Source organism: Canis aureus, chromosome 11, assembly GCF_053574225.1.
Source record: "Canis aureus isolate CA01 chromosome 11, VMU_Caureus_v.1.0, whole genome shotgun sequence".
NCBI classification, from domain to species: Eukaryota; Metazoa; Chordata; class Mammalia; order Carnivora; family Canidae; genus Canis; species Canis aureus.
The window spans coordinates 68,278,335-68,302,798 of NC_135621.1; the positions used below are offsets into that span (position 1 = coordinate 68,278,335).

General features: G+C 39.9%; 1 long non-coding RNA gene across 1 annotated transcript in view; it reads left to right on the forward strand.

Moving 5' to 3' along the window:
- Positions 1–24,464, forward strand: part of LOC144324293 (uncharacterized) — a 345,086-nt gene that overhangs the window by 90,770 nt on the left and 229,852 nt on the right. The window contains exon 2 of the long non-coding RNA XR_013389820.1: positions 2,282–2,355. This is a non-coding gene — a long non-coding RNA (uncharacterized LOC144324293). The remainder of the gene's footprint in view (positions 1–2,281; positions 2,356–24,464) is intronic.

Sequence of the window (24,464 nt, forward strand, 5' to 3'; positions counted from 1 at the left end):
TTCTCTTGATGGCAGTGGGGACTCGTTGATGGCTTTAATCGGGGTAGTGATGTGATCAAAATTTAGTTTTAGATGCGCCTGCTGCAAGAGGTGGTTGCAATTGGATGTGGACAAGAGGAGGAACAAAGCGACCACTTAGGAAGATGTTGTGGTAATTCAGAAAAGAGCTATTGGTGGCCAGAACTAGGCTGATGATGGAGAGGCTTGAAAGGACACAGGTGGAGAGATGAGCTGAGGGTGGAGGGGAGGAGGAGAGGAATTAGGATGACATCCCCATCAAGGATGACATCTGGTGGATTGTGATATATTCACCGAGGAGGTGCAGTAGGTTTGGAGGTGAGAAGGAGGAGTTGGGGGCCAGGGAGAGGAGTGCAGGAGCTCAGGGATGGCATCTGAATAAGGTCAAAATATGTTTGGGCCACAAAGTGATAATGTCAAATGATTTCTGAGTATAAGACTCAGATTGGAGAGGTGACTGGGCCAGATATCAGTATCTGTTGCAAAGGTCAAAGCTGATGAGGCCTGGGTTCAGATCCCTGTTTAGTCACCTTCAAATAAGACCTTTGGATTAAATTTCATAGGTCCCTTTCAGCTTTAAAATCCTGTGCAGGATGAAGAATGAAAATGGAATTTGGAAGACAGACTTTGAAAGCATTTTCTGTACAAATAAAGTAATTTCCATCTTTGAAGTTGATGGCTTGAGACTAACCTAAACTTATCTGTGTGACAGCAGAAGTAGAACCAGGGTGAGGAAGGGCAAGTAAATACTTTCTGTACAAATCACAGGGAAAGCAAGCACAGGTACTCAAAGGATATGGCCACGAGAAGGGAGTCGTGAAGGCTTAAGAAAACAATCTGTTTTGAAACGTGGGCATCATTTGACCAGGATTGGGGGATACGAAAGAAAATTTAAAGGAAAAAGGAAAATGGGGGAGATTTAACATTTTATGAATGAAGATCCTCAGAGGCGATGGAAATGCAAACAGTATACGTGTAACAACACAATAAAGGTTGTAAAAGGGTCAGGGCTGACCAGGAGGGGAAAAAAGCTTTAGGGAAGAAGAAAGGACAGGACAGTGGATGGAGAGAAAGATCTTTTGAGATTTGAGCAACTGGTATGTAATGTTGATAGAAATACTCTTGGTTTGCTTTGCAGTATTAGGACGACTGTAAATACATATCTTATTTATGGGATTTAATGCCTATGAGCATCAAATATGATAGTAGCTGAGAGTTCTTGTAATAGCATAAAGTTTTATATGCATGTGAGGAATTCTTAAGCTTTTTCAGTTAGAAAAGAAAAATATTCTTTTTGATGAGGTTGTATTACTTGATCTTCCCCACTTAAAACCACAAAGGAGTAGATCAGACACGTAAAGGTGTGTTTGTTTCTCACACAATCCCCAGAGAAAGACATGTTCATGTACCTTAAGTGGGGGAATTTGGGCAATTTATTCCAGATAATTTAGGACAATGATATTCAGGTTCCTCTGCGTGTCTTAGCTGTTCTACAGGGAACTGCTGCATCTGTCAATTCTGGTAAAGTCTCAGTTTGAAGATTGTTTCATTCCTGCGAGGTCCTTTGATAAATCAACGAGTGTCTTAATACTCTGTAGACACGAGTAAATGTAATTTGAAGAGAAATAACACTGGGAGGTAGAATTTGGAGAAGATATCATCCCAGCTGACATTGATTCAGGCCATTTGATTGAGAGAGCGACGGAGGGATCCATTACATTCACGGGAGGGAAAGCACATATGTATGAGTGTTTTTTTTTTTTTTTCTGTTAGCCAGTTAATGCAGCTAATAAGTTCTTGATTTTTACTCTTGATTTTCCTTCCTAGCCTTGCATAAACTCCTTCAGGTCCACCTGGATGACCATCTTCCTTATCACCATCTCCTGGCTCCTGACAAAGCCAGTTTCTGTCGGCAGAGTCATGGGCTGCCAAGTAGCGTTATTTATGGGAAAGAGAAAAGCTGACTCTCTGCTTCCAGGTTTTCCCACGTGCATAGTTGGATGGTCAAGACTGGAGAGGTCAGAGTTACATTAATACTTGCCACGAATTCATTCCTGATCCTTCTCTTCTGTCCTCTCCCGGCTTGGATCTCTGAGTTAGATGTCTGGGTTGTAACAGTTTCCCTGGAGGAGTTGTTCCCTCCCTCCAAGGTGGTTGAGTAACATTTTACATGTGGCAGGCACATGACTGCACATTCTGCCTCTGCATGGGATTGGATGTTGATTGACAGGGCACCAATAGCAACTTTATTTTATATTCCCAGAGCTCAGCAAAGCTGTATTCCTCACCAAGTAGCAAAGGCTGGACTGAAGGCCTGGAGAACCTGGGAGTGTCTGAGTGAGTTTTGATATTTAATTTTACTCTGATTCATTTGAGAGGCAAAAAGGGAAGACTGTGGGTGGTACAGAGCCTCTGGGGTGTAAGTGACACTCTGAAAGCATTCCTTCCCTTCTCGGTGGCTGTTCCCTGATCTAACAGAAACAGAGGACCATAGAGAAAACTCCTCAGCTTTAAAATTTAGCTGGTGTGTTTGGGGAATTGAGGGAGGGGTGCATTCTTCCAAACTGGTAGAAAGACCTCCAACATGGAAGTAAGAAAAACCCTTTAAAATAGCTGAAGACATATTAAAATAAATAGGGCCACCTTGTCTTTCCCCTTTCTGACAAGATTTTTCATGTAGCCATACAAACATGATCACTGTGCCTGGGGATCTCGGGGACTCCACAAACAACTGATGAATTGACTACAGAGGCTCAGAGGGCTGTGCTGATTGTGGCTGGGCCCTGGAGAAGACATGCAGAGTGTTGTGTATTCCCGTGTATAATGGCCCCCCTTCCAACATACCACACTTCACTGGATCTACGGTGCCATCAGATGTAACAGACACCATTTATTTTATCTTCCGTTAAGAAAGAAAAAAGTTATCAATGAAACTATGGTGTGCTCAGACTGTAAGATGCCTCCTGATATTAGAGATATTAATATGCGAATAGTCTCAGGGGTAGGCGAAACACAAGAATAAAATATTGACAAACCCTGGAACGGAAGAGAGAGTCTCTACCCCTTCCTCCAGTTCCCTTTACCAAAACACTGAACTGAGTGCCTTCACTTCCTTGGGTTTCTCTTTGACAGACCAACTAGACTTTAACTGGTTTGCCTTATCAAGTTGGTAAGTAGGAGTGACTTTGGCCTATCTTTTACACACTTTGGAAAGTTAGAATTATCCCCTAAGCCCAGAGATGAGCAAATTTGTAAAGCAGATGGTGTATGCTTTTCAGATGTCTCCATCTTGCTGAACCCAATTCATTTTTGTGACGCTCCATTTATTCTCCCCAATACTATGTGCCTTCATGTCCCATAATGACTGTCCAGGCTGCACTGTGGAACCCTGTCAGTGTGTATTTTGGGGAACTACCCCCAAATTCCTTTATTTTTCATTTTCCAATTCAAAATGTACCTGTCCTAGATAGGGCTGTAGGCCCTTGTTAGGTGACTAGCTAGTTACTCTGAAGTTGAATAGTGATAAGCTGATAATAGCTTAGGTTTATTCCTCCCAAGAAATGCATTTTAAGGCGAATTGGGACCTTGTTGAAGACTTTTAATACTAGAAGCGATTTTAGACAGATCAAAATAGTTGAGAGAATATTTGACCTTTAAGATGTCCACTATTCTTCAAATCAGAGTGTAGGTGACTCCTGAGCAACATGGGTTTGAACTTTGTGGGTCCATTTCTACTTGGGTCTTTCAATAAATACATTGGGAAATTTTTTTCATATTTGTGACAATTTAAAGAAAATTGTAGACAAGCGGTGTATCCTAGAAGTACTGAAAAAATTAAGAACAAGTTAAGTATGACATGGATGCATGAAGTATGTGTAGATACCAGTCTCTTTTATCACTTGGTATCATAAAATATACACAAATCTATTATGAAAAGCTAAAATTTATCAATGGTTACACTCATAAACATTTCCAGATTGTACATGGTGCCACTCATAGTTGAGAGAAAGGTAAACAAATGTAAAGATGCAGTATTAAATCATAACTGCATAAAATTCACTGTAGTACATACTGTACTGCTATAATAATTTCATAGCCTCCTCCTGTTGCCATTGTGGTGAGCTCAAGTGTTGCAAGTATCTGCTTAAAATGCCATGTGATGCTAATCACCTCCACGTGAGCAGTTCATCTCTCCAGTAAATTGTGTATCACAGTAAAAAGTGATCTCTCGCAGTTCTTGGACTATTTTTCATCACGTTTAGTGCAATACCATAAACCTTGAATAACACCATGGGACCCATCCAGAGTGCCATGAGTGATGCTGAAAGTGCTCCCAAGAAGCAGGGAAAAGTCATGACATTACAAGAAAAAGTCAGCTTGCTTGATATGTGTCACAGACTGAAGTCCACAGCTGAGGTTGCCCGCCATTTCAAGATAAATGAATACAGTGTAAGGACCATCATCCAAAACAAAACAGAAGGAAATTTGTGAAGCCATTGCTGCAGCTATACTGGCAGGTGCAAAACACCTTACACTTTTTTTTTTGCAAAATACCTTTTAATCTCATATTGAAAATGCAGCTTTTATGTGGGTACAGGATTGCTGCAAGAGAGGCACACCTGTAGACTCTAATTAATCATTTGAGACAAAGCAAAGTTGTTATATGACAGTTTAAAGCAAAAAGAAGGTAAAGGATCTAAAGCTGGAGAATTTAATGCCAGCAAAGGATGGTTTAGGAAGAAATTTGGCTTAAAAAAATGTCAAGATAATAGGAGAAGCAACTTCTTTTGACCAGTAGGCAGCTGATGTGTTTGCACATACCATTAAGAAAATCATTGAGGTGAAAGGATATCTGCTGAACAGGTGTTTTAATGCAAACTGAATAGCTCTGTCCTGGAAAAAGAAATGCCACAAAGGACACTTGCTAGTAAGGCAGAGAAGTGAGTGAGCACCAGGATTTAAGGCAGGAAGTGATAGGCTAACTCTATGGTTTTGTCCAAATGCAGTCTGCTTTATGATCAGGACGGCCTGCCCTTATCTGTAAAGCTGTTAACCCCTTTGCCTTGAAAGGAAAAGATAAATGCCAGCTTCCAGTCTTTTGGCTGTACACCAGGAAGGCCTGGACCATAAGAACCCTTTTTCTGGATTGGTCCCGTCCATGCTTTGTCCTTGAAGTCAGGAAGTACCTTGCCAGTAGGGACTGCCTTTTAAAGTTCTTTCCATATTGGACAGTGCCTATGACCACCCGGAACCCTGAGTTTAATTCCAAAGGCTTTGAAGTGGTCTACTTGCCCCGAACACGATGCTTATAACTCAGCTTTTACATCAGGGGCTCAGAAGGACCTTTAAGTCTCATTGCATACATTATTCCAAGGAAAGAATTGTCAATGCTATTGAAAGGAACCCTGATAGAGCATCACGAAAATCTGGAAAGATTACACCATTGAAGATGCCATTGTTGTTATAGAGAAAGCCATGAAAGCTGTGAAGCCTGAAACAATAAATTCCTGCTGGAGAAAATTATATCCAGATGGTTGTGCATGACTTCACAGGATTTATGACAGAGCCAATCGGGGAAATCGTGAAAGAGATTGTGGATATGGCAAAAAAAAAAGGTGGGATGGGAGGGCTGAAGGGTTTCAAGATATGGATCTTGGAGAAATTCAAGAGCTAATAGACATCACACCAGAGGAATTAACAGAAGACAACTTGATGGAGATGAGTGCTTCTGAACCAGTGCAGGCAGTGAGAAAGAAGATGTAGAAGCAGTGCCAGAAAACCAACTGATGTTAGACAGTCTCACAGAAGGAGTCTAGTTACTCAAGACTGCTTTTGACTTCTTTTATGATGTGGACCCTTGGAGGATATGGGCACTGAAATTAAATCAAATAGTGGAAGAAGGATCGGTACATTATAGAAACATTTTTAGAGAAATGAAAAAGCAAAAAAGTCAGACAGAAATTACATTGTATTTTCATAAAGTTACATCTAATGTGCCTGCCTGCGTGTCTGCCTTCCCTTCCCTCCACCTTTTCCACCTCTGCTGCCCCTGGGACAGCAAGACCAACCCCGTCCCCTCCTCCTCTTCATCATCCTACTCCGTGTGAAAACGATGAGGATGAAGACTTTATGGTGATTCACTTCCACTCAATGAATAGTAAATGGTCACCATGCTGTAGAGCTAATAAGCTTATCCGTTGTGTATGTATATTAGTGTCTTCATGTGCGTCCCAGGTTGTACGGCAAGAACTGCATGAGACTTTCGTTGTCATTATTGCCCAAGTATTCATGGTGGAGACCACTGTGTAGAAGTCTATACGAGAATACTTGTATAGAAGTGAACAGCCTATCCTTAGGTAGGCATCAGGTGAATGATATTTGATATAAAAATAATGTGTTTTGTGCTATTTTATAACTTTGCTTTCAAAGAATTCCATTAATCTATAGTATGTCTCTCTCGTAATTGGAAAAGCTGCAATCCTATCATAGGTAAGTGGCTTTTTTAAAAAATGTAACAAATGAATATGATTATAATACTATATGCCATAAAAATTTATGATGATTCATTCATTAGTACACAGGCAAGGTTATCGTGAAGCATTTGTATCAATTACACTAGGCTACAATGTAGCAATCAAATCACTGCTGCTTCATTATCAGTGCATGAATTATTACACCTGTAAATAAATACGAATTTATTTTTCACATTGTCTTTTCATTTTTGGTATCTGGTTTTAGCAATATTTAAAACATCTACAATGTTTTATATCATGTAAAATGATATTGATATAGATACTGATGGATGACTCATCTTGCAAACAGATTATATAAACTTACGGTATCAATAAACACAGTACAGTACTGTAAATGTATTTTCTCTTCTGTATTATTTTCTTAAAATTTTCTTTTCTCGGGCAGCCCCAGTGGCTCAGCGGTTTAGCGACGGCTTCAGCCCAGGGCATGATCCTGGAGACCTGGGATCGAGTCCCACGTTGGGCTCCCTGCATGGAGCCTGCTTCTCCCTCTGCCTATCTCTCTCTCTCTCTCTCTCTCTCTCTCTCTCTCTAATAAATAAATAAAATCTTTAAAATTTTTTTTTCTTTTCTCTATCTTACTTTATTGTAAAAGTCAGTATATAATACATAGAACATATAAACTATGCATTATTTGACCATTCATGTTATTGGTCAGTCAATAGTAATTCAATAGTAAGCTATTAGTTGTTAAATTTGGGAAAGTTAAAAGTTACATGGGGGGGGATCAGTGACCCTACCTCCTGTGTTGTCTAAGGGTCAACTATATACATACGTATGTGTATGTGTGTATGTATATATATCTGTGGCATGTATGTGTGTGTGTATACTCACTGTATATATGTGTGTGTATACACAGTGAGTATACACACACACAAATATGGCATGTTCTAAGTCCTAAATTTACCACGTTAGTATACAGACTGATAAAAGGATCTAGTGAGGGTCTAGCAAATATCAAAAACTATTCCAGGGGATCCCTGGGTGGCGCAGTGGTTTGGCGCCTGCCTTTGGCCCAGGGCGCGATCCTGGAGACCCGGGATCGAGTCCCACATCGGGCTCCCGGTGCATGGAGCCTGCTTCTCCCTCTGCCTGAGTCTCTGCCTCTCTCTCTCTCTCTCTCTGTGACTATCATAAATAAATAAAAATTAAAAAAAAAAACTATTCCACACCTCTGAGCCTGTGGTATACACTCTGTTATCTGATCACAGCCCTTGTTATTGAGCTTAGATATGACCTCAGAATCCTCCTTAACAGAACTCTTACACCAAGTGACTGGAGTTGACATGAGAAATGAAGTCTACTTTATAGCTCTGATAGAAGTCTTAGTGGAAAAGGTATTTATCAGCTTACATACATTTCTCACTTATGAGCACAGCCAGTTCCTTTTTGTCTGGGATCTCTACATCTATTAGGTTAAGGCGAAGGAAATAGTAAGAAAGTATATGGACTCTTGTTTTCAGAAGTATTTTGGTGTAAATGCAGAACATTTGTCAGAAGCATTGGAGAAGGTGTTTTTGGAGAATAATATGTGCTTGTCTGAGGCTCAAGTCTTGGTTAATGTTGACAAAGAGAATTAGGGCAGGTGCTGGGCCAAACAGAACAAAGGGAGAAGATTGAAAGGCTGGGGTGGGGGGCATCCGTGTATGGCAGAGCTGAAGAATGGATTAGCCTGAAAAGCAAGAGTCTGATGGGTAACCTGGAGTGGTCATGCAGTGTGGCGGGAGCGTTACTGTGGAGAGGGTGTTTGCCAGATGTTTTCTATCTCACTGCAGATGATGGCTCTCAGGCCAGAAGGAGATGAGGTTTGCTTAAAGGAGGAGCTCCCAGGCCAGCCCACATAGGAAAGCACACGTTGAGTGTTCAGCATGTAGTAGATGCCCTTGTATAGGGGGTGCCCATCTGAAGTTAAGGTGGGGGCTACAAATCTCCTGCTTGCAAGCAGCAGACTGGTGTGGGAAGAGGCATCCTCTTAATAGTGGACACTTCCATGGTGCCCCTATAGAACTTGTAGACACTTACATGTATTAACTATTGTCCCCATTTTACACGTGAGGAACTAAGGCCTTAGTTAGTTAGAAACTAAGGAATTAACTAAGGAAGTTCTGCAGATTGCTCAGGATCATACAACTGGCAGTGATTTATCAGCTACTTCGAGCCAGGATTCATACCATAAGTTGGGCTCCAGAATCCTGCATCATAATACTGTGCTATGTCTCCAATCACCCTCTCACTGGACAGAATGAATGAATCTAGAAAAAAGAAAAGTATGAAAGAGACAGAGCTTTCCTGGGTTACTTAATTTGACTTCCCCGGGATGCATCTGTGACCACTGAAAAATTCTCACTCATGGACTGTGTGTGTGTGTGTGTGTTTTAAGAGCAGCACTGTGGCTACATCCTATTTGCATCCCCAGTGAAGAGTGCAGTCCTTGATAGGAAAAAGGAAAGATCGAGTGAGTGAATGAACAATTACTTGAATGTATGTGTGTATGAATGTATACTGATGGATGCACGGTTGGATAGATATATGTATGGATGTTTTCAGTTGTTGTCAGCGTAGTTTGGGAAGGTAAACTAAGAGAGAAAAGAACTTTCTGGTTAAAAACCAGAGGGATTGGGAAAGGACGCCTGGGTGGCTTGGCGGTTAAGTGCCTGCCTTCAGCCCAGGGCGAGGTCCTGGGGTCCTGGGACTGAGTCCCACGTTGGGCTCCCTGCATGGAGCCTGCTTCTCCCTCTGCCTGTGTCTCTGCCTCTCTCTCTCTCTGTGTCTCTCATGAATAAATAAGTAATATCTTAAAAAAAAAAAAACCAACAACGGAGGGACATACTGTTCTACCGCATGGTTGTAGACAGTCTACCAAGGCTTAACAAACAGCCAGAATTCAGGACTGTCCTTCCAGTGAATTCAAAGACCAAACCTTGTTAAGACCTTATCCATCACTTACTTTTTCCACAAAACCTCGCACTTACCCCTTCCTTGCCAGAAGTCTGGTTCTCTGCTGCGTCTCTCAGCCCTTCTGTATGTACTTTGTGTATCTGATATGGAATGACCTCTCTAGTTCTAATGAATTCTGGTCTAGTATGAATTCTGTGAAGTTGCACATTAACTCTTCAGTGGAGGAGGCAGTTGATGTCTTATTTCTCTCATTCGTTGCTTAGTGTTTTGGTTTGATTCAAAGTAGGTATTTGAGAAATACTATTTACATAAAATAGATTTGAATATTTCCTCCCAGTATCAAGCAGGTGAACCAATGCCAGGAAAGGGAACTTAAAGCGCCACTCCATGATTAATTATCATAATACCTGCTGCTGATTTTTGTTGTTTGGAAAACAAATCTAGATTTTGCTACTATATTATTAATCACTCCACGTAATAGTAACCTTGTTGACTCATTTTACTGTAGAGAATATAATCTGGACCTCTCGGTTCTCTGCTTGTTCCTCTAAACCAATATTCTATTGGAGACTAGTCTAAAAATTCAATCTTGGTAAATGACAGCAGTCACAAGAAAACTTATTGATCACTAATAAGTTAGAGCCTCCAGGGAAAGCTGTCCGAGGTAGTGGTTCTGAAAATCTAGTCTGTGTGTCATGTGCCATCGGAATTCAGCCTCAGTTCTCATGTGCCGTGTATGTTCCTTCTCCTCAGAACTGCTGAATCAGAATGCCTGCAGGCCAGCCCAGGACCTGCATGTCCCTCACATTCACCATGTGATACATCCACAGACTTAAGGGACCAGCTGGTTAAATGTTTTCCTATAGTAGAAACCAGTTATCGACTAGGCTTTTTGCATAAAAATGAGCTTCGGAGATGATTTAATTCCATTCCCTTCAGTTACTTTTTTAAAAGGAATTTTTCTTTTTGTTTATTATTTTTCATCTTTCTGGACATTTAAAATGAGATTTAAAGGGAAGAAAATAAGGGGCATCTGGGTGGTGCAGTTGGTTGGGCATCTGACTCTTGGTTTTGGCTTTGGTCATGGAATCGGGCTCCAGGTCAGATTTCTTGCCCAGAGTGAGCTTGAGTTTCTCTGTCTTCCCTGTGCCCCTTCCCTCACCTCACTCTCTCCAAAGAAAAAAAAGTAAAAGAAAAGTTAGTATACTTTATAAAACCCTGGTTTCCTTGAACTGCAGTTTGGTCTGAGTCGTGTGTGTGTGTATGTGTGTGTGTGTATAACTGTTTATATATATACACACACACATATAATTTGTTTTCAATTTGTTAGCCACATACACTTGTGATGGACAAAGTACACATACAAAAGGCTCCCTCTGGAAGCTACCTCATTTAAAAAGGCTAATCCTACAGAGAAATCATTTTGAGGGGATCCCTGGGTGGCGCAGCGGTTTAGCGCCTGCTTTTGGCCCAGGGCGCGATCCTGGAGACCCGGGATCGAGTCCCACGTCGGGCTCCCGGTGCATGGAGCCTGCTTCTCCCTCTGCCTGTGTCTCTGCCTCTCTCTCTCTCTCTCTCTGTGACTGTCATAAATAAATAAACAAAAATTAAAAAAAAAAGAAATCATTTTGAAAAGAACAAATTTGGAATACCGTTTCTGTCTGACCTAGTTTCCTTTTGAATGACCTTTTAATGCCCTTTCTCACAGTCCCTTTCCTTCCTTTGATTTTTCCTTATAGCTTTCAGTGTAAATCCTGAAATGGCCCCTACACAGAGCAGAATTTGCAGAGACGCACCATAACCAGTGGTCAGAGGCCAGAGACCCAGATTCTGAGCCCCTGCTCAGGCTGCTTAGCTTTCCCATGTAGGCTCCAGGGGCATAACTCCTCCCTCTTCCTCATTTTTAGGCTCTACCTTTCCTCTGTAGGTGCATAATGAGATGCTCAAGACATCTCTCCAAGTCTGTACTTTGTTAACAGTACAAAAGCAAAATGTACATTCCATCAAAGCATCATCAAAAGTTCTGCACATTTATTTTTTTAAAGGTATATTCCTAATATGCTAATAAACACGAATTCCCTTGTATCAAGAGGGTAAAATTTCTGCTAGGGAGGTAGTAATCAAGATGGGCCTGTTGCCTTGTTGAAGCCCATTTTTTTTTCCTTAAGAGACAGTTTCAAGCGGGATAAATATTGTAATCTCAAAAATTGAGGCTCTTTTGGCTAAAAACAGATACTAGAATCCGAAGGTGTAGTGGGTACTCTGAAGCTCAGAGACATGAAAAGGATTTTCCAAAGTCGCATAGCTGATCAGTGGCAGAGCTGTTGACTCAAGTCTCTCAACTTCTGATCCAATGTTCAACTTAGAGTAGCACCAGAAAGAAGCCTGTCTCCTCTATTGCAGTTTTTTTCTGCATGTTTATTAGCATGGTTGAAAAGTGAAAGAGGCCACAGCTGGATTGCCAGGCATCAATGATTCAGGTTGAGAGGATGGCATCCCTCAGGCAGAAATGCACCTGGAGTCTTAAGGACAGGCAGAAACATTTTTTTAGAGCAAAAATTGGCTGTTATACAAATCATACTATCCTTGCGGATTGTATTAATGCTAAAAAATTAAAATATAAAAGAAGTAGTTTGTTTTTCACTTGCATTGCTCAGTGGTTCTCCAATTAGAAAGCGACAGCCTTTCTATAGTTAACGCTGAGGTATTGGTACAGCTACCCAGCCTTCTGTGGTGGTGTTTTTCTCCTCATCTTTAAAATGGACATAGTTGTATAGAAGAAATGAGAGAACTGTTGTGATATTACAAAAACTAGAAGAATTCCTGAGATCTGGTACAACTGTTACACATTTCAAGCATTCAACAGCCACTGAAAGAAAAATGAGGAAATGAAAAAAAATAAAAAAAGACAGGAATAGGAGAGATGAGACTACCACTCATCCTCCCTTTACAGCTTTAACAAGCTGGCCAGTCATCTTAAAGTCCGCATTTTAGGTGACTGGGTGGGTGAGGTGTCCCTCCATCATTCTCAGTTGTTTCTTGGCCCCCGACTTGTTAAAAATTCAAAGTCACAGCGTCTTTCTAGGATAGTTCTTTCCCTCCTTCCCTGTGTTTTGAGTGGAAAGCTCCAGGAAGGTGCAGTGACTACCCAATGATGTAAAATTTTCCAAAGACTCAGAGAGCCAAAGTCAGCCCAGTGAGAAAACAAATAAAGAAAATACTAAAATAACATTGAGGGCAGAGGCCCCCGTAGTACCTGCCAAAAAGATACGAAGTTTGATTAGAATAATTATTTTAATTGAATTATCATTTTAAATCAATTAAGGGGAAGGATTTCAATGGAAGGTTGCCAAGCCCTACGCATGGGATCCATTTGTTGGGCAGCATGTTGGGAGCCTAAATAATTGTACACTCATGCCCTCTTTAATAAACACTCACACACATTCACAAAACCTCTCACAATTGATCTTCACACCCAGGGCTGCAGACCTCGGCTCTGCTGAGCCCTGTAATGGGATAACTCAGGGTGATTATGTGGTTTAGTAAATATCCATAAATTAAGGATAGTGTTTGAAGGCTGCCAGTAACGACCTCAGTTTCCCAGTATCCCCCAGAGGAGGGAATTAATTCTTCGTAAGAGTTTGGGGCAAAGGCAAGCTAGGATGGAGAAGATTAGCTCCTTCTATTTCTCTCCTCCCATAATTGGTTACCTTCCTGGTCCCTCCCAGGACACTGGAAGTGTTTCACCAGATCTCTGCGTCTCAACAATAATGTACTTCGAAAAGGAGGTTGATTACGCTGACTGAAATCCATCCTGGCAAAAGGCTTTTGCTGCAGCTGGTTCCATTTACATTTTGTATTTTTGGAGCTTGTGCCTGTTCCAGGGAGGGATGGGATAATTGATTTAAATCAAATTATGAAACGTGATACTTTGAATTCCTAAAAACATGTTTCCTGGCACTGCATTCAGCAGTGGAGCCCTCACAGGTACGGTGGAATGGGATGGGCGAGGCCGAGCCTCTCTTGCACCGCATGCACGCGTGTGTGCGTGCGTGTGTGTGTGTGTGTGTGTGTGTGTTAGAAGGAGAAGGACGGAGGGAGGGAGGGACTGACTTCCACACTCTTCCTTTAGAGGTTGTGCTGCGGTCTCTGCCTGAAATCATGAGGGGGTCTCGTCTCCCCTTGTTCTGGGTGAGAAGCCACCATCACGTTGCAGCTGTGCCCCTTGCCAAGCGTAGCCGTTGCTGTTGATCGTGAGCTTCCTCAAGTTGCGTCTCTTTGATCACGGAGCTGAAATTAAAGATGGTACATCGTGTAAATGACAAAGAAAATAGACGGGCGTTCAGGAAAAAATGCTAATAACTTTAAACTTCACTGTGTCACACATTCATTTCCATTTGGGAAGACAATTTGCCTCCTAGATTTTAAAAGCTATTTTAGAACAGTTTCAAAATCAAGATCCTTAATGTTGCTTTGCTCCCATCTGTAGCCTAAATTATTTGTAATTAAGTTAAATAGCTTCATATAAATAGTAGACCTATGCAGTCGGGGGAAATGATTGTTTCGCATACTTCCACGCTTTGTGGAATTGTGAGTAGCAATAGCATCTTGGAAAAGCAGCCCCCACTCTATTTGGCGCAGAACTTTGATAGGGAATTTTGGATAATTTTTCTTCCTCCAAATACTACCAGTGATTCACTTTAGATCCTGAGTCCAGTGACGTAGCTAAATTTGAATTACACCTCTGCAACTCACTTGTTTGCAACCTTGAGCAAGGTATTTAACCTCTTTGTGCCTCAGTTTCCTTATTTGTCAAATGACGATCATAATAATACCAACCACATGAGATTATGCGTAAAGTGCTTAGAACAGTTCCTAGTCTGTATCAAGGCTATTACTTCTTTTTAAGTCATTATTGAAGAAATAACGTCCATCCTGACAATCTATAATTCTTGGAACGCTTCCAGCCATTTCTTTGAGTGGCTTGTTGACGTTTTCACGCACATGAGTAAGCACTCCTCTTTGCTGGAGACTCAGTCCAGCCCAGGGAGCAGCTTGGGAGGGTTGGAAGGTCTTGCAGCCTTGCAGGCTACTTTGAACTGTTGGCCCTTGGAGTTTTACCTCACTAGAGATGAAGCCCACTGAAAGGGTGGGTCTTTTTGAAACTCTCTGTCTTGACTGACCTTATTTTACTTATGGGTAAGCTCATGAACAAAGATGGACCTCTCAGACCAGGAGTCAATTTCAGAAGACCAGTGTTTAATGTTGCCAGGCATTATAATTCATTCAGAAAAGTGTGTGACTTCTTCCAGCCTCTCCCAGCAGCTGTCCCAGGTTTGCCTCTACAGGGGGCTTATTTTTATTTAGATGAGTCAGACTTGCTGACAGTTTCCCTCCTTGGGGAGCCCAGACACCTTTGCTCAGGCTCGACAGGCAGCCCCACCTCCCCTCGCTTCCCTGGGCCTTGGAAACACCAGGGTAGTCCAGGAGAGGGCTCAAGAGGTAGGGTAGGAAAAGATTTATACAGCTTTGCCTTCCTGGCATGAGTGCAGTGAAATATGGGGGAACCTAATCTACTGTTCACCTCTTTTAAGATAGAAATATCAAATCAGATTAAGTGCTTAGAGTCACTGTTAAAATTAATTTTGATCAAAGTGATAAATGCACTTAGTTAAAATCAAATGGTACTAGTTAACATGTAAGAGAAGGAACAATCTGTTGCTCCCATTCTCACTTCCGTCCCCCTAGAACAATCTCTGTCTATAAACTGTTTTTATCTCCATATTGCTAAAATAATGTTCTTTACTATTTTTTTTTATTTACCAACTGTACATGTTATATGTTGGCTCTTTTTATGATCATGATTGAGCGGTCTTAAACTACTGCCCTTACTTCCTCTGCTCCCAACCTTCCAAGATAGTCATATCAAAAATTCTAATTAAATTAATTGAATTTCCACTATCACAATGATACAAATATTATCAGTATAGAATTAGTAGTATATATTATGCTTCTAATAATTGCCCTATTCTTACACATATATGAATTTCTATATACTTGTCAAGATGGGCTACCTTTTTTTGGGGTAACAACTCCAAGATCTTGTCTGCTCAAAACAACGGGGATTTATTTTTTGCTCATGTATGTCCACTCTGGGTTGACAAAGGGAGTGAGGGAGGGATTGTACTCATTAGAGTCCCTAAAGATCCTCAGCTTTTGGGGCAGCCACCATCTTGAAGCTAGTCAGTCTTCATGCCAGAAATAAAAGTACTCCGGAGGCAACCAACCAGCATTTAAATGGTCTGACCCCAGATGTGATCCACATCACTTTTCCTTACAATTTGTTGGCAGAACTATTCACATGGCTCTACCAACCACAAGATGCCATTGAAGACCAGTTCTACCATGGGTCTGAAAGGTGAGGAGCTAAAAGTATTTGGTGAAAATCACTTAAAATTACCATTGAATCTTCTCTTAATTTTTCCCAGTTGGTCTGTTAGACACAATTATTTGTATTCCCCAAATGTTTAAATTGAAGACCTTCTGTATAGCTGCTACAATGAAGACTTTCCTCTGCTATTCCTTACTTACATCTTTTTCCTTCTTAGTTTATTCCTTTTCATCAGTGGGGTACTATTTCAACAGCTTCCTAAGAAAGTGTATGGGGGAGATGCCTTGGTGGCCTGGCTGAGCATCTGCCTTTGGCTCAGGTCATGATCCCTGGGTCCTGGGATCGAGTCCCAAGTCAGGCTCCCTCTGGGGAGCCTTCTTCTCCCTCTGCCTGTGTCTCTGCCTTTCTCTGTGTCTATGAATAAATAAATACAATCTTTAGGGGAAAAAAAAAGAAGAAAGTGTATAGGGGATCTACCCACCATTTACTTCGATGTGGATGGAACTGGAGGGTATCATGCTGAGTGAAATAAGTCAATCGGAGAAGGACAAACATTATATGGTCTCATTCATTTGGGGAATATAAAAAATAGTGAAAGGGAATAAAGGGAAAAGGAGAGAAAATGAGTGGGAAATATCAGAGAGGGAGACAGAACATGAGAGAATCCTAACTCTGGGAATCAAACTAGGGGAGGTGGGCGGGGGGTGGGGGTGACTGGGTGACGGGCACTAAGGGGGGCACTTGATGGGATGAGCACTGGGTGTTATTCTATATGTTGGCAAATTGAACACCAATAAAAAATAAATTTATTAAAAAAAGTGTATAGGGGATCTAAAAGATGCAGGAAAGTTATAGCTGAGTCTTTCATAGCAGTCTTTCCTGCTCTTACCTTGAACTAATTTGTAATTTGGCTGCATAAAGAATTTTGGGTTGGAAATCCTTTCTCAGTAAGAAATTCCTTGACATTCTGATTCATGTGACCTGGATTTTGCATGTTACCTAAATTATCTGAGTGGAATCTTTTTAAGAGTTTTCACTTTACTGTTATTCTGAAATTTCAAAATGATGTACCTTGGGATGAGTCTCTTAAAAAATGGTGTTTTTCCTTAATATTACGTGTTCACCTGGGATTCTAAGAATGTGGAGCCATTAGAAAATTCATAATTTTAGTTTAGAGAAATTTTCTTGTTTTTATATTTGATAATTTCCTTCTCACCACTTTTTGGTTTCTTTTTATGGAACATTTTAAAATTAGATACTGTACTAACCAGGTTTATCTTCCATGTCTCTTTGTTTCTCTCCTATTTGCCATTACTCTGTCTTTCTTGTTTTTCTCTAGGTTTGCATGATTTTATCTTCCAAATCTTGTCCTGATTTTTTAAAAAAAAAATCTGGGTTTATCATAATTTTAGTTTCCAAGAATTCTTGTTTTCTTTGATTGCTCCTCTTCTGTAGCATCCAAATGTTGTTTTACGAATGTGTGATATCTTCTGGCTCCGAGGATATTAATTATAGTCTGTGAAACTTTGTTTTATTCCTACATTATCTATGTTTCATCTAGATCTCTTTCTGTTGGTTGTTCTCCTTTTTATTCTGGAGACTTTCCTTAAATCTGGTAACCTGTGAGTGTTCATTTTCATTTAGGAATGGGGTTGACTGAGAGCTTTGTGAGCCTGGAGCTACACTGTAATGTCATTGGTTAGACAGTAGCATTTTCTTTGGAGAAGGCCCACATATCAGCATATGGGAAGTCTGGGACCATTCACCGTCTCTAGCAAAGAATCTGACAGCAAGAACTCTGAGGGTGGAGCATATATTTTGTTTGCTGTTGGAGTTCTTGAGATAGGACAAGTAAAGTAGGCTAGTTAACAGGCTCACAAAACTTCCTTAATCCTACAATTTTTACGTCCTCCTCCTACTCAACCCTTCACTACAGCTGGAGTCTCTCTAGTTTATTCCTTTTAGAAGGACACACTTATAATCTTTTTGCCTGGGGATTATGTGGTATGAGGAAAGAGATTTAAGAAGGCAACTAATTTTTTTTTAAGGCAACTAATTTATAAGCATAATTTTGTTACTCCCCCTACCCTGAAATCTCTGTTTAGACTTGAGCCTCACCTCTGCCTTGTACAGTACCCAGCACTGTTAGTTTCTGGGCCTCTTAAAGATTCTGTAAGGGATCATTACTCTCTTCCCATTGTGGTAGCTCCCTTTGCAAGGACTTCTGGTTCTAATTTTCCACACTCAGCTAGATTGGTCACTACTTCTCTTTGATATATTTTCATTCTAAAAATGTATTAAATTTCTCATTTGCTGATATCTCCTCTCCAGCTTTCTTGTCCTGAGGACTTCTATCCTTTTAATTCCTTTATCCTTATTTTGATGGAGACTCAGAAAAAAGAAAGGTTTAAATGTATGTGGTTATGCCATATTTAGCCAGAAATCTCTTTAATAAAATAAGTTACTTCATAGTTTTGGTGACAGATTGCTCATCTTTCCATGTTGTCCATAACCATTTTCTCTCTAGGTACTCTGAGCCCTGAGCAAGAAAGACCAGCCCTTTCTCAAGAGAATTTCAAATTCTAGACTTGAGAATATGGTAAACTAATGTTCTGGCTTAAGAGTAGTATTGCTTAGGTGTTTATTTTTATTTTATTATTATTTTTTAAGTTTTGTTTATTTATTCATGAGAGAGAGAGAGAGAGAGAGTGGCAGAGACACAGGCAGAGGGAGAAGCAGGCTCCATGCAGGGAACCTGATGTGGGACTTGATCCCGGGTCTCCAGGATCACACCCTGGGCTGAAGGCGGCGCTAAACCACTGAGCCAGCCAGGGCTGCCCTGCTTAGGTGTTTTAAAGCATGAGTACTCTCTGAGAAGGCTTGGGTTTGCATTTTAGCTCCATTGCTTTCCAGCTATGTGACCATAGGCAAGGTTCTTATTCTAAGTCTGCTTTCTGAGTTATAAAATATGAGTAATCATAGTGCCTACCTCCTAAGGTTGATATAAAAATTAAAGAAGGAAATACATGACTTGTAAAGTACATAGCACAGAAAAAGTATGCAATGATAGTAGTCTTATTATCCTTACTTGAAATATCTGAGCATTTCTGGCTGTATTGTGCCTAAAAGAAAAATTTTTAGCTCATTTCAGAATTCTCAAAAATTACAGGCTGAATCTGTGACTTCCAATCACTCTCAGCAAGCACTGCTCTTGAATCTGAGTTCAGCTCATTTCTAGAATCTGTATTCTGTCCTGTTGAGGTAGTGAGCTTATTTTCATTGGCAAGTTTACTTTAATGCTTAGTGATCTTTCAAGCTCAGAAAGGCTGAGCCATATCCCTAAAGGTTGAAGTTAGTGTCAATCCATAGCTTAAAGCAGATGTTGGCAAACTTTTCCTGTAAAGAGCCAAATAATAAATATTTTAGTTTTTGTGTTCTATACAGTCTCTTTCTTAACTTATTTGTTTCTGCCATTAGAGTATGAAAGCCTCCATAGGCAACAGATAAACAACGGGGCCTGGCTATGTTCTAATGAAACTTTATTTACAGAAAACGATGGCAGTTGGGTTTGGCTGTTGGTTATAGTTTGCCAATCCTGGCTCAAGGCGTAGTGGGGAAGAGAGAGGCAGGGGAAGGTGTAACCCAATGAACATAAGTTTGCTTTTTGGTGACTCAGAGACTGCATCAGGTCAAGTTGTCACACAAATAAAACTTTTTTTTGCAGCAAATAAGGAGATCAAGGAGAATGGCTTCTAAAACTGTGACTCCCTGAGCAAGAGTGGATGGGTTCCTTTTATTTAGGATTGGGGTGAATATTTGGACAGGGAAACCTTGTCATTGGATGTAGAGGCAGGCATAAGGTTCACAGGAAACATGCCTACACACACATTGCATGTTATGTAAATGAGGCTGGTACTCCTCCTTGGGTGTAGATTTTAGTATTATGATGAGGTAAAGGTAGTTTTTGGTCATTCTAGAGGTCACTCCATGATCTGTCTGCAGGTGTGAGTCAGAGGTTAAAATTCAAACTAGTATCGGTGCTCTGGGCTGGCTAGAGGTCTTGTCAGCTTTCTTGTCCTGAGGACTTCTTTCCTTTTAATTCCTTTATCATTATTTTAATGGGAACTCAGGAGAAAGAAAGGTTTAAGTATATGTGAACATGCCATATTTAGCCAGAAATCTCTTTAATAAAATAAGTTACTTCATAGTTTTGGTGACAGATTGCTCACCTTTCCATGTTGTCAATAACCATTTTCTCTCTAGTTGCTCTTGCTAGAGGGGTGGTCTTGCTTTCCATTTGCCTGAGTTGAGAGATAAACTGGGAGGAAGAACTTATGGAAAAATGTGGGACAAAGGTTGGTGAGTACAAGCAGGTGGGCAGGTCTTAGGCTCTAGTTGGTGACAAAGGGAAGAGAAAATAAGGAAACATAAATGTGCCTATGAAGAAAGATATCATACTTCTCAAAAGCAATTGGATTTTAAAGGAATCTTAAGGATGCTGACTATCATGAAATCACTCCTACTTCTCTATCACGTTCCCTCTAAGGGGTGACCCTTGGGAAAAGTAAGATGAAGGAAACATTTTTTAAAGTTTTTATTTAAATTCCAGTTAGCTAACATACAGTGTAATATTGGTTTCAGCTGTACAGTATAGTAGTGCAGCACTGAAAGAAGTATTTTTGAGTAACAATATGAGGATCTTCATACTTTTCTCTTTTCCTTCACATTCTTCGGTGATTCCCCTTCCCTTGGTTAGTAACTTCAAGCATCTTCACCTCTTCCTAACAGATCCCATTAATATGAAAGGGTAAATTACTAGTAAAAGTTTGGATTATGACACCTCCTAAAGAATTTATACTTTAAAAAATAAAATGAAAGAACATGATATTTCCTCTTAAGAAATACTTTTTTTTTTTGTAATGTATGCAGTGGACACACCTCATTTCTGAACCTCACCCCATCCCTAATCCCGTCTGGGGGTGTGGTTCAGAGATTGGGTGGGGACCCATGGTTTCTGTTGCAAATATTACTTGGAAATAAAAACAATGCTTCAGTAATTTCAGTTGTTTTGAAATGATCATGTCAAAGTGTCCTTTTCCATCAAAAGCATAAGCTTAACTTTCTAACAGAGTGATTTGATTAGATAACCCCAGTGGCATATAGTCCAATAGAAGAAATAACCACACACAAAAAAATCTTAAACTTTTTGGTAATCATATCATCGGTCTTCATCCTGCAGTTGTTTTGTGTGTATATGGAATAATTCAAATGAGTTTTTATTTTGGTTTAAGTTGACATTTTCATAGTAGTTTGAAGAAATAAAGGTGAGGGCAGCCCCAGTGGCCTAGTGGTTTAGCGCTGCCTTCAGCCCAGGGCGTGGTCCTGGAGACCCGGGATTGAGTCCCACGTCGGGGTCCCTGCGTGGAGCCTGCTTCTCCCTCTGCCTGTGTCTCTGCCTCTCTCTCTCTCTCTCTCTCTCTCTCTCCCCCTGCCCCCCGTGTCTGTCATGAATTGAAAAAAAAAAAAAGAAAGAAAGAAAAGAAAAAGAAATAAAGGTGAGATCAATGAGGTAAAGTAAAAATCTTGTCTTCTGATTTTGAATCAGAGTAATCAATGTAAAATCATAATATTCTTTCTTTAAAAAAAGATGTATTTTCAAGATTGATTTTCAAAAAAGACTTGGAAATTGTAATTACCCGAGTATCAGTGTGTACCCCATGCATCTGGATTCTGTTCACTAAATACCATTTCTTACTAAGGGATGACATCCCCTTGGATAAATGGATAATTCCACGTGTGGGGAAAGAAATGTATGAGATTAGCCAGGGACATCTTATTAGACCAGATAGTAATAAAGATCTCAGTAGTATGTGGATTATTTTAAAAAGACTAAGGAGACAATTTAAATAAACTACTTAGGAAAGATGGGACAGTTTTAAGCATTAGTAAGAACTGAATGCAATTGATTTAAACATACAGAATGTGTTTAAATCCACAGGTTCATAATGGTACTTTAAAACAATACACACACACACACACACACACACACACACACACACACACAAATATCCTCAGCAGCTCACTGAAGATTGGTAAGTAGAGAGAAAGAATCTAGCATGTTTCCTGCTGTTCCTATATAATAACCAGGTAGTTGATAAGTCTTTATAGGAATGTTTCAGTTAATAAAAAAGAAGAAATAACAGAATTAGAAAATTGTGATTTTTGCAAAATGGATGAATCTAGATTAGGAGTCAACAAACTTTTTCTGTAAAGGATCAGATAGCAAATATTTTAGGCTTTGTGGGCCGTATAGTCTCTGTTGCAACTACTCAAGTCTATAGTGGAGTGTGAAAGCAGCCATTGGTGGTATGTAAACAAATAGTCATGATTGTATTTCAGTAAAACTTTATTTATAAAAGCAGGGTGCACTGGTTGGATTTTGTCCAGGCTATAGTTTGTAGACCCCTGATCTAGGTAATGATCATCAGTGTCTGATAACATCACAATAAAAGGGACAGCCAGGTTTTATGCCTCCTATTGGGGGTACACAGTTCTAACTTGAAAAAAAAAAAAAGAAAATGAGATGAGAATCTGATCAAGCATCTATATTTAACTACCAATTTTCAAAGAATAAAAGGAAGAGAGGAACATATTAGAAACCTAGGGAGAAGCAATCAACAAAATCTAGATTGTGGGAATATCTAGGGAATGACTGATTTCTTAAATAAACAAAAAAAAATTCAAGAGGAAAAATACTATGGAGGAGTGATCTATGGGTTAAAAATGACATAAGAGGGGCACCTGGGTGGCTCAGTGCTTGAACATCTGCTTTTGGCTCAGGTGTGATCCCAGGGTCCTGGGATCGAGTCCCACATTGGGCTCCCCACAGGGAGCCTGCTTCTCCCTCTGTCTATGTCTCTACCTCTCATGAAGAAATAAGTCTTTAAAAAAAGAAAAATTCTCAAATATTACGGTAAAGATACTATATAATAAACCATCATGTGCCCATCACCTAGCTTTAATGAGTATCAGTATAGGGTCAACCTTATTTCATCTCTGTCCCACCAACCTCTTCCTCTATTGGGAATTGGAAACAACTCCCTCGATCATATGTATAAATATTCCAATATATATATATGTTTAAAAATACAACTATACCACCATACCACATCTTTAAAAATAAAAGTTTTTATATAAATGAATTATGAAGCTTTTAAAAGTTTATCTTCATATTTCTAACATTTTTTAATAACATCAAATATCCATCCATTCACTATTCACATTTTCCCTATTTGCTCATAAATTTTTTGACAATTTGTTTGAATTATTTCCAAATAAATTTCAGTGTAACTACTAGTTATCTATTGCTGCTTAATAAACTATTCCAAATCTTGGTGACTTAAAACCACCATTATTTTACATGATTCTGTCAGTTTGTTGGGATTCTTCTGGGTCACACAGCTTTATTCAGCTGGCATCTTGACAGGGTTGGAAATAACCAAGGCTTTACTCTCATGTTGGAAGTCTTGATGACAATGTCCAGAAGGTAGGACCTCCCTCTCTCTCCATGTGTTCAATCCAGGAGGGAATGTGTATCTCTTTACCTGGGGGCTCAGAGCCCCCCAACAGCAAAAGTAGATGATGCCAGGCCTCCTAAGACTGAGACCCAGGAAAATGTCATTTCTACCATATTCTGCTAGTCAAGTAAGTTAGAATTAATCCAGGTTCAAAAGGAGAGAAATAGACCCCATCTCTTAAGAGGAGGAGGACATGACTTGTTTAGAGACGAAATTGTGGATAACCATCTTTATGGAGAAACAACCATATTTACCCACTGAAAGCATTTGATATGTTCTTTAAAATCTGTAATAATTGCCATTTTTATTCCCCTGGCTAAGATATCTAATTTGAGGTTTACATGCTTTTTTACAGTTCTTCCATCAAGAATTTAGGAGCCCCCTTTGCCCTTAAAAGCTGGTTACAAATTATTTGACTCTTAATTATAAAACTTTAATTCTTCATGTGAGATATGACATATATTCATGAAAAAAATATAAATAAGCAAAAAAGATAAAAGCTCACACCACAAAGAAATGAGGAGTTAAGTTTTTGATATACATTTGTTTGCATGTCCACATACATAACAATTTGGGATTTAATCCTACATATATGAGCTGATACTAAATGTACTGCTCTGTAACCTGTTATATTTTACTTTACAATATGGAATGAACATATTTTCATGCATATGTTTAAAACTTACCAATTAAAATCAGACCTGCCTAATGGGTCAAATATAAAATCCACCGAGATGCTAGTAACAAGGAAACTACCTAAAACAAAATTCCACCAGATGATTAAAAGTGAAACAAAAATCAAAGAAAAGTCAAAGATACATCAGAAAACACTAACAGAAGGAAAGCAGAGGCCAGATTTTATTATCAGACAAAAAAAAGAATTCAAGGCCTGAAGCACACAGGATAAGCGGCTGTGAGATGTCTTTGCTTCCAATGCATCGTCACAAACTTCTTACTCCTTGTCTATTCCCTCAGCCTTTCCTGCTGAGCGCCTCCTCTTGTCATTTCTTCAGGGTCCAAATGCCTCACAGCAGTGTCCTCTTTAAA